Genomic DNA, 11,460 nt, shown 5'->3' with positions numbered 1-11,460 from the left:
ATAGGAGATTCCTTGGAGACTCATGTGTCAGAGGTGGAGGTGGTGGATTGATAGGAATAACTGGTGTGATGAGGGTGGAAGATTGGAAGCTTGTTTGATTGGGTGATGGAGGAGAAGTTGGGATATCAGATGGCATGACTATATAGTTTGGAATAACTCTTGGATTTTGGGGGATGCTTGGGGGAATGTTTCTAAGGCTTTCAATATAACCATCATAGTCAACAAGATTTTCATCATCATTGGAATAGGAGGTGGCAGGAGCAAGGAAAATATGACCAAACACATCATGATAGGTTTGGGATTTCATGTTTTGATGATGAGTCAGATGGGGATGGGGTCTTGCATACGGATGAATGCAGAAGCTCATGGTTGGATTTGGATTAAGCATAGATTTTGGATTGGCCAATGAAGGATTTCCTAGGGAGAGTCAAAGCTGTATGATAGACCTAAGGAGGATTGGTTGGAGATTTTTGGCTTTCTTGTGGATGGAAGACTTCAAGGGCATGTTGTCAAAAAGTGAGAGTTTTTCTTTCCTATGCACTGGATTGGTGGAGATTGTGTCAATTTAGGGATAGACTAATGATCCTATGGGCATGACATGAGATTGACCACTTGTGGATCCCAAGCTTTAGCTCAAGGTGATGAGGAATAACAAGTGACAAAGCTAGATTACCCTAGACAAAGCTTTGTCAAAGGGATAACCTTGGTGAGGCTGGTGGATTAGTCAGATTGATTGGATAGGAAATTCTAGCAGAATGACAACAACTCTCTAAAGGCTTGGGTGTGATTTTAGATTGGGTTGCTAGTTGGCTGGGGGGGGGGGGGGATGATTTGGAGAGACTTTGGATTTGGGATTGTTCTAAAGCAAGGAACTAGATAGATTTGGTTGCAGCGGGGGAGCTTGGATGATTTTCTGATGAGGCAGTGACTATGCTAAGTATGCCTTGAGCTGGGAGATTTTTTCTTTTTTTTTGGGATTTTGACCAAAGTTGGCAAACATTCATTCAAAAGCTATGAACAAACAAGCAAACAAAATTTTGGAGCAAGCACGTCAAACACACCAACATCCTAGGAAGCTTTCTACAAGGATGAAATTTGTTATAGCTAGGGAGTCCTTGATATACACAAGGTACATGAGGCCCAAATCCATAAATGAAACCAAAAATATGTCACACAGCTGAGAGGAGCAGTAACCCACTTCTCCTCTTTCACTTCTCAAGGGTATAAATTTCCTTGAGGCTTAGCCCAAGTGACAAAATTTTGATTCCAAGAGAGGTGTCTTTGGATTCACCTCCCAATTTTTATACTCCGTCAGAATGCTGGAGTTGAGGTCGTCCCAAGGGGTGATGAAATCCCTAAGCAGGCCTCCTAAAAAGTGTAAAGCAAGACCACATACATGATCTTGGGCTTTAAAAAACACACGTTCATTCCAATTGATGATTTATATTTTGTAAGCTATGATTGAAGACACTTGTGATTATGGCATACAATGTTCATTCCAATTTGATAGCATCATTAGCATAATGAAAGTCGAGAGATCGTCAACATAAGAAATGCGATTGTCATTGAAAATGCATCCAAACCATGCAATGTTCATTGATTTTTAGGCATTCAAGATTGAGTGTGAGTTTGTTTTAAGCCCAAAACAAAGATGTGTGAAACTCAATTGCCAAGCGCGCCCCCAGAGGCCCTCCACATCAAGATTTGTCCAATTTTTATGCCCAAATGAAGTGTGAGCGAGATTAATGCACATTCAAGGAATTTTCTAACTTAGAAAAATTACTAAAGACCCAAGTGAGTGGAGTTTGGTCTTTGTGGAGCACTTAACACCCTCTTAGGTAGACCCATCCCCATAGATGGCGCTGAGATTGCAACCAATGGTTAAATTGATAGGTGATTAAAGAGGGTGAGTCCAACTACAAACTTACTCAAAGCATCTTTATTAGTTTTTATAACTTAGAAGATTTCAAAAATGTGGATTCTTTTTATGCCCCAAAAGATGATTATTTGATCTATGGCATTCAAGATTGGATTTGTTATTTTAATCATGCATTCATAAAACAAACAAACTTGATTTTAATCCATGGCACTCAAGAGTGATTTTAGCAACATGCATTCAAAGACAAGTGATTAAACATTCAAGTTTTTTCCTTTGAGCATTCAAGATTGAGATTTTGTGTGTTGTTTTAAGAACTTTGAAATGCTTTATTTTAACCTTAGATCATTCAAGATTGTTTTGGACTCAAAAATGAAAATGACTCTTTGGACTTTGGTTTTCATTCAAGATTTTGTGTTCTAGTTTGCATATTTTAAGCCCAAAAATGATATTCCTAGATTGTTTTGATGCATGGAAAACCTAAGAAATATTCAAGATTTTGCAACAAGACATTTGTTTGGAACAAATAACAAAGCTTTTAGGAAAATTTTTGGCAACCATTTAGGACACTTAGTTTTCATGAGATTTTTAAAAGAACTTTAAAATAATTGCAAGTTCATTTTATCCTTGATTGATGTTTTGAGTTTGATTTAGATTTTAGTGTGCACTTAGTGTTGATTTTGAACCTTTTGAAATGGAAACTTGAAGTTCTTTTTAAATTTCCAAAAATGAAGTGTTCCTAACTTTGCATGAATGGATCTAAAACCTTGATGTTGCAAGGATGCAAATGATTGGATTGGTTTAGTTTCACTTGTTAAAAGATTTTTTCTTTTTTAAAATTTTTTAATTTTTTAATGGATTTAAGTATGATTTGGGGGTTCATTTTAAGCACTAAAAAGAAGTGTGTATGATTTTTCTTCCTTAAAAAAAAATGGCCAAGATCTCCCACAAGAAGAAGAAGAAGAAGTAGATGGAATAAGAAGAATATAGACAAGAAGAGGAAGAAAAATTCCAAGTTCTTTGTCCACCTATAAGCTTGAAAAATCTGCAAACACTATGAGATATACTATGAGTTCCTTTGTCTTCTTCATGCTCATGTGGATCTACAAAACCAATTTATACAATCCTACCAATCACAAAAACAAGAAAAATTAGCCAAAATCAGCAAATGACATACAAAACTTGACTAAAAAAGCTAATGAAGATGACCCATGCGGGGTCCGACCGGGCGTGCCAAAATGTATATGAGCAATGTTAGTATGCTAATAGAAACCAAATTTAAATAAAGCTTCTACAAACTAAAAAAAATTCATAAACTTCATGATAGACTAAGATGAACTCTCAATTCAGAATAGGAGCCATTAATGGGCTCTCTCAATGAGAAGCTCTCTTGTTGAGTGGCTTTGTCTAAATAGAAAGGATGTATGCTCAAGCTTATGCTTCAAAAAGGGCTTCAAATGGAGTTGGAATTTGGGTGTGAGTGTATGGTTTTGATGTAAAATAGCTTCTCAAAATGGCATTATGACTTTACTTCATGGATTGTGTTGTTTTGCAAAGGGGAAGGATCCAATATATAGGCAAGAGGCTTGAGGGATTGAGGGCTAAGATGCAAGGATGGGGAAAAGCTCATGGAGAGCTCAGATTGCATGAAAAAAGAGCACATGGATTGTGCTTCCTTATAGCCAATCAAGGAGTGACACATGTCACATGGTAAGAGTATGGAGGAAAGGGGAAGGATGAGTCAACAAAGGAGGCTCAAGGGATAAAATCTTCATAAAGACCCTCATAATGGCTTGTAAGAGCAATAAAAGGGCTTGGAAGAGTCATTTATGGCCTAGTGGGCTTCATAAAGTTTTATGGTTGAGATATTTTGAGAGAGATGAGAGAAATTTTGACTTGGGCTTGATTAGGAGGGTTTTAAGCTTGCTTAGGCTTGTGCAAACAATTAGAGGATGGATTAGGATGGTTTAGGATTAGTTTAGGGATAGGCAAGTGGATGGCATTTAATGAGGGTGGGTGAAGGAGGAGATATTTGTTAACTTTGGCTTGGGTTAGTAAGTCTTAACCCATTTTTAGGGAATGTGACAAGGTTAGGAGGGGATTAGGATTAGGTTTAAAGACATCTTCTAGAAGAGTCTAGACTTTCGATGAGGATAAAGACTTTTTAGAATAGTCTATAATTTCCTAGGATGAGGATGAAGACTTTCTAGAAGAGTCTAGAACTTCTTAGGATGAGGATAAATTAGATTTTTAGGAAATAAATAAAGTTTTATTTATTTCAAGGGTTTGGGTTTGATGAGATATTTATTAAAACTTTTTTAATAAACATGAGGATTAATATTTAATCTTAATTAAATATTTTGAGTTGGGATTAGGGGTAGGAAATGATGGGATTAGCCTTTAATCAAAATTAAAGAAGGATTAGAAGATTTTGGAAGAGGTTAGTGGTCTTAAGGAAATTGGCCAAGTTTTGGGCCAAAAATAAATTTTTTATTTATTTTGGGTTTTTTGGTCAATTTATTAATTAAATAATTAATAAATAAGGAAATAATGTTTAAATAAGATTTAAACATTTTTGGGAGGGATTCCTTAATTAAATTATTTTAATTAATATAAAGGCATTTAATGGCATAAAAATAAATTAATTAATTAAATAATTAATTAATTAATAAATGATGATGTCATCAGGGATTTTTTTTAGAAAACTAAAAAAAATTATTTTCTAAAGGATTTTTAGGTGTCTACAATTAGCTCATGGAGATTTGATACTTTTATGCATACTTGATGATTTTTTTATGGATTATCTTTTGTGATTTATGATTCCATGAGCATTAGGGTAGGATATCTGCATGTAGTGACGGGAAGTGGCTTGCAATGGGGGTCGGGGCCCTAAGAGGCTGCCAGGGTAACTCATTGTAAGTTGGATTAGTAAGTTATAACATTCACACCTAATACTAACTGAATGAACCTAAAAAGATAAGTTTTTTGTTCTCACCCATGCCTTGAGTGCTTGTATAGGCTAGGATGGGAGTAGTGACACGCATGGTTGTGACCTTGCATTCCATAGTATGCCTCGTCAGTATGAGAGGATAATAGTGGCCGCATGAAATCAGTATGGACCCGTGGAGTTTAGCTAACTACCAGGGTAACTTGTACGTGATAATTGCGATGACACTTTCCTGTGTGCATAGGTGGTTCCTACATGTCATTGTGTGCCTCTGGAGATTAGATGTCAGATTTTGTGTTTGGAACCTTTAAGTTAGTATACTTTTAGGATTCTTGGACTTATAGAGATATGTGTTATGTGATTTTGATAGCCTATTTGGGACTTGAGATTATCTCCTTAGCATGGTGGGAGTGGACCACTTAAGTACCATGCGGTTGGGTGGTAGTGTATTTTCTACTCTTATCATTTTGAGATTCATTTAGACATCGTGGCTGATGTGTCCTTCATGGTGATGGATATGTATCCTTTTTCATTGATGATTGGCATATGTTAGATGATGTTATCTTATGCTTTTATTTGCATGCTAGATTACTTCTATATATGATGTTGTATTTATTAGGAGTGACATTCCTACTATGTAATACTGATGATCTCTTCAATGATTTGGAATGTTATGTATGAAGGGATGGCTAGGATCCATGATGGTCTAATGATGCTATTGACAGTTGGGAGGAACCATGTGTTAGAGTAAATAATTAATATTTAATTATTTATTCTATTGCTTAAGCTTACTTAGGTCATGCATTTATATTTAATGCATGTAGTGGTTAGTTGTTGACAACTCGGGAGTTTTCTCCTTTTTTAGCATATTCTATTTTTTGTGGATATGTGTTGAGTTGTCATTTTTGTCCTCTACCTCCTTCCAGCTTGTTCTACAAGCTTCCTGGAGCTCTTTATATTCGGGCTCTCTCTCATTGTAATATTAAGCATTAAGCCATTTCTTATTGTAAATACATTTCTTATTGTGTTTGCATTTTTGGCTCTCATGTCCGTTTAGGGTTTTTGCTCGTGCTCCATGCTCTTCCCTTCTTTGGCTTCTCTTTGATAGGTTCGCATGCAGGTGATCTTGGCGTCTTCAGAGTTGGCTTTCCTCAACTCCAACATGGTATCAGAGCCTTCCTGCTGCTGCTTCGTTGAAGAAATTTTGAAGCCATGATTTGGAGTCACAAACCCTAGTTTGTTTGTGCAATTTTTCTTCAAATCAGGGGATCAACATTTTTTCGAAGCACTTTGGGCCCAAACGGACATCACCATTGGATCCGGAAGGCCGTTTGCAGTCAGGATTCATATAAAAATTTTTGATTTTGGACACAGGGCAATTTTGGCAAATTTTTGAGGCTTCCAGGTCGCTGCCGTACGGATCGTACAGACGCAGAGCACAAAAAAAAAAATTTCAGCAGCGCCGCCGCCACACCACCGCGGGGCCGCCACCGCGCCACCCACACGCCGCCCGCAGCGGCCGCAGCAGGCAGCGCCGCCCGCGCTCCGCCGCGGCCCGGCCTCCTCCCGACCGCCGCCCTCCGCCGACGGCTCCTCTGCCTCCGCCGCCCCTGCGGCCACCTCCGCCGGTTCCGCCGCCCGACAGCTCTGCCTCCAGTCAGCGCCAACTTTGCAGCAACATCAGCCGAGTAGGCCACTGCGGGGGTGACACGTGGCATGGGCGCCACGTGCCACCTTGCCACGTGGACCCGCCACGTAAACCCCTGCCACGTCAGCACTGCCACGTGGCACTCTTTTTTTGCTGCGATGGCCTCCAAGCCGTCAAATTTAATCGCATGACTTGCTGACGTCAGCGCGATGTCATCAACCTGCCTTGCACCTCTCCTGATCTGGTTTTGGACCTACTTGTGGTTTTTTGGCCATAACTCTTGCATACGGAGGTATTTTTCCGATCTGAAAGAAGCGCCAAAAAGCTGGTTCCGAGACGGAGATTTTGGTGCATGTATTTTTTGGTTTTGATGCTTTTTTATTGCTCTTTTTTTCTGTTGAAGTTTGAAGTCCTATTTTTGACTCCGGCATGCATATCTTTTGCGTCCCATGTCTGTTTTTGGAAAACTTTATATTTCTGGAAAGCTGGTTCTGTGTACTTTTCAGAACTGTAGTCTTTTTTCTTCTTTCTTGGCCTCTACTCTTTCTATCATAGTTTTGGCATTTTTGCTCTATGGTGGATATTTTGAGTGTTTTAGGCCTGAGGATCGTTTTCCTGGCATGGTTTGCTTTCTTTTTGGCTGTACTTTCTTTTGGTTCAGCTCTTTTTCAGTTCTGATCATTGTAGCTATCCTTTTGAAGCACTTTTCATTTTTGCATTGAGATAATTTGTCACTTTTGCATTCTGGGAGTCATGAACGTTGTTTTGAGTCAGGTGTACTTGCACTATTTCATAAAGCACCATAGGGGGGATTATTTGTTTGCTATTTTAGGCATTCTCCCTTTGTCAAGTGAGTGTCCCTTCCACGACATTAGCCCATGCAGAGTCAGTTAGACTATGTCTTTATCAGTGTCTGTACCTCTTTTCCTCTTTCCTCGTTCTTGGTTCTTTTGCAGAAGATTTTGGCTCACCTTCTCAGTTGCCTGTCACCGCACCCCATCTGCATTAAGGGGGGATTATGCTGTGTTCTAATGCATCCATGGTTCGATGGTTCGATAGTGTGAACTATGTATTCAGTGGTTGATCCTACATACAAGGCGATTGCAGTGGCTGGCTACCTATGCATTTCAGTGAGATGGATCATCTACCATATAGACATGCTCGGCTCGTGCCTTCTTCTTCCATGGAGGTTTCTTCAGATCAGCAGTTTGACAGATTTGCGGCTCTTCATGCTTCAGTGATGCTGCTTCTTCATGATCACTCATTGTTCCTATTTTAGGGGACATTTTCCCTAGTTGGAGACTTCTTCAGCTCTTCACTGGGTTCTTACCTCTTTTTAGGGGAGGGTTTTTTCCATGTGGTTTTCTCTCTTTCCCTGCTTACAGAGGTTTCATCTTCTTGCATTGTACTTGGGTACCTAAAATGGCCTCGTTGCCGGGACCCATTATGCATTTCATCTTAGTTTTGTGAGCTTAAGGCATTTTCCTAAGTTGCACTTAAGGGGGGGTGTTAGAGTAAATAATTAATATTTAATTATTTATTCTATTGCTTAAGCTTACTTAGGTCATGCATTTATATTTAATGCATGTAGTGGTTAGTTGTTGACAACTCGGGAGTTTTCTCCTTTTTTAGCATATTCCATTTTTTGTGGATATGTGCTGAGTTGTCATTTTTGTCCTCTACCTCCTTCCAGCTTGTTCTACAAGCTTCCTGGAGCTCTTTATATTCGGGCTCTCTCTCATTGTAATATTAAGCATTAAGCCATTTCTTATTGTAAATACATTTCTTATTGTGTTTGCATTTTTGGCTCTCATGTCCGTTTAGGGTTTTTTCCCGTGCTCCATGCTCTTCCCTTCTTTGGCTTCTCTTTGATAGGTTCGCATGCAGGTGATCTTGGCGTCTTCGGAGTTGGCTTTCCTCAACTCCAACACCATGCACTTAGTTTATTATGTTTGATCTTTATGATGGATGTATGTGTTCTCTATGATGTTGTATCATGTGATTATCTCTACTCTGATGTATTATGGACTAGAATAGGATGATGTACCTTATTCTATGTATGTATATTTTTGAGCTTGTTATACCCTATGACATGTACAGTGGATGAATGAGCATTTGAAATGTAATGTGTAAACATTGGACTTATCATTATTATTTCATGAGGATGTTGTACTAGATGGATTCATGTATGTAATTCAATGTTAAGGGATCTTAAAGAATGTAATCTATTATTTATGTTATGTTTACTTTTAGATGGACAATGCTATTGCTTCTGTTATTGTGCATAAGTTATATGTGATGTTTACTTTCATGAAAAAAAAAAATGTTTCTAAAACTTAGTGAAATTTTAGGTTAATTATTTGGATCCCTTGGCCGAGCATTACATTTGGTATCAGAGCCCGAGTTTCTACATTGGGAGCTTTGGGTATTTTGGAACAACTAGAACTTTGAACTATTAAATATAACTTTCTAAACTTGATCTTGGTGAATTGAAATAGGACTCAAACTGGTACTTGAGTATTTTTCATACTTCAACACTTAGTTTCAAAACTAGAAATTTTCCTTAAACCTAGACATAGAACTAAACTTAGTACCTTGTACTGTTGTAGGATGGTATCTGGGACTAGGTCTTCTGTTAGAGGCCATGGTAGAGGTCATGGTAGAGGCTGTGGTCATGGCAAAACTATTAGTGTCCATGAGTCTGCCCATGAGGGATCGAGTCATGTAGAGAGCAGGGAAGAGCACTCTAGTAGGTAGCAGAAAGAGAGTCATAGAGAGGACCAAGCTGAGTCTGAAGAGGTCAATTTGAGACAAATTATGTAGACTATTCTAGAACGTCTACCTCCTATTCAAAAATAGCCCAAAGTGTATCAGATAGAACAAGACCATAGACCTAGATCTAGAAGTCCTCGGAAGGAACGTCAGAGGTCCATTGTGTCCACTCAGATGAAGGATCTTTCAAGATCCAAGGTTAAAATTTTCAATGGGCAAGGTTCTAGTTATGTGGCCAAGTAGTGGCTTATTTCTCTTGACAAGATTTTTGCCATGCAGGAGTTTGACAGCAATGTTAAGGCAAGGTTTGCGATCACTAATTTAGAGAATTTTGGGGCCACTCGGTGGACGATTGAGGAGAAAAAGTTGGGTATCGATATGAGTAGTGTTACATGGGAGTTATTCCTAGAGAGTTTTCGTGAATGATTCCTACTAGAGGAATGGAAACAACAAAGGGCTAATGAATTTCATAATCTTAGACAGTACACTTTGTCAGAGACCGAGTATGAGCGTAAGTTTTATGAGCTCATGTCTTTTTCAGGGTTTAGTGAAAATTTAGCTCAGCTGACACAACATTTTATTAGGGGTTTGAATAACTATATTATTGGGGGAGTTAAGGTATTTGAGCCAAAAACCCTCAAGGATGCAGTGCATCGAGCTATCCTTGTTGAGAAAAGTGTCAACCTTTGTCAAAGTGGTTTTGTAGGAGCACTAGCAGCATCAAGATCTAAAAGAAAATACAATTTAGGTGGTAACAAGAAGTTTTCTTTCTCTAAGGGGAAATGGTATCAGCAGTAGTCTCAATAGACACAGCAACAGAAGGGCTCAAATTCTCAAGCTCAAGGTGGTGGAAAAGGTTCTAACACCAAAAACAATCGCAATGCTCAACGCAATAAACAGAATCAGACCAATCAGCCAGCTCAGAGTAGCCAGTTTTTTGTTAGTAGGAACAGTCGCCAGCAATCTAATGTACCACCTATGGGAAGAGGTTCTGGAAGAAATATGAAATTCTTTTCATGTGGTCAGATTGGAAATTATGCAGCTCAGTGTCCACAATGAGCACCTCAGTTTTCAAGACCTAGACCTATAGTTTCAGAGCCTATAGTGGGTGATGCAGGTAGGGCTCATAGAGTTTTTGCAGCAGTTGATCAGCGTTAGGTAGATCATCAAGGAACAATGGTTGAGACCATAGGTGCTATTAGAGGTATATCTCTTTCAATATTGTTTAATTCAGGAGCTATAGATTCATTTATTTCACCATCTATAGTTTGTGAGTGTAAGCTGGATGCGGTGAAGCAAGAGCGTGGTTGGAAAGTGGAACTAGCCTCAGGGATTAAGGTTTCCACAAATTTTGTAGTTCATAAGTGTGGTCTTAGTTTAGGAAGCTTTGATATGGCAGTGGATCTTTGAGTCATACCCCTTGGTTCCTATGATGTGGTTCTAGGCATGGACTAGCTTGGATCTCATAGAGCCAGTATAGATTGCAGGAAGAAGATTATTATGTGCTAAGATGACCAAGGGAATGATGTGCAGATAGTTGGAATACCGAGGCCTATATCTCTACGGATGATTTCTGCTATGCAATTGAAGTGAAGTTTTTGTAAGGGATGTCAAATATTTTGTGTTATGGTAAATGATCTTGATGAGGAAGATTCCATGAGGGAGACTTTAGATCACCCTATTTTGTAGGAGTACGCAAATGTTTTTCCAAGTGAGATTCCAAGCATGCCTCCGAAGAGGGACATTGATTTTAGTATTGATCTAGTTCCTAGAGCAGAGCCTATCTCTAAAGCTCCTTATCACATGAGTACTCAGGAATTGGGTGAGCTACATCTTCAATTAGAGAAACTTCTTGCCAAAGGGAGCATTCAACCTAGTATATCACCATGGGGAGCTCTAGTGCTCTTTGTGAAGAAGAAAGATGGTTCTTTGTGCCTTTGTATTGACTATAGACAATTGAATAAGGTGACTATTAAGAACAGGTATCCTTTACTTAGGATTGATGAATTATTTGATCAGATCAAGGGAGCTACAGTATTCTCCAAGATTGATCTTAAGTTAGGATACCACCAGCTTCACATTAAGGAAGCAGATATTCACAAGACTACTTTTTGAACTCCTTACAGGCATTATGAGTTCACAGTGGTACCTTTTGGATTGACTAATGCTCCATTGGTTTTTATGAGTTTGATGAATGGTGTGTTCCAATCTTATCTG

This window comes from Cupressus sempervirens, chromosome 9 (genome assembly GCF_028749045.1).
Source record: "Cupressus sempervirens isolate cs-2001-9-10 chromosome 9, ASM2874904v1, whole genome shotgun sequence".
In the NCBI taxonomy this organism is placed as follows: domain Eukaryota; kingdom Viridiplantae; phylum Streptophyta; class Pinopsida; order Cupressales; family Cupressaceae; genus Cupressus; species Cupressus sempervirens.
Note: the sequence above shows the minus strand (reverse complement) of the source record.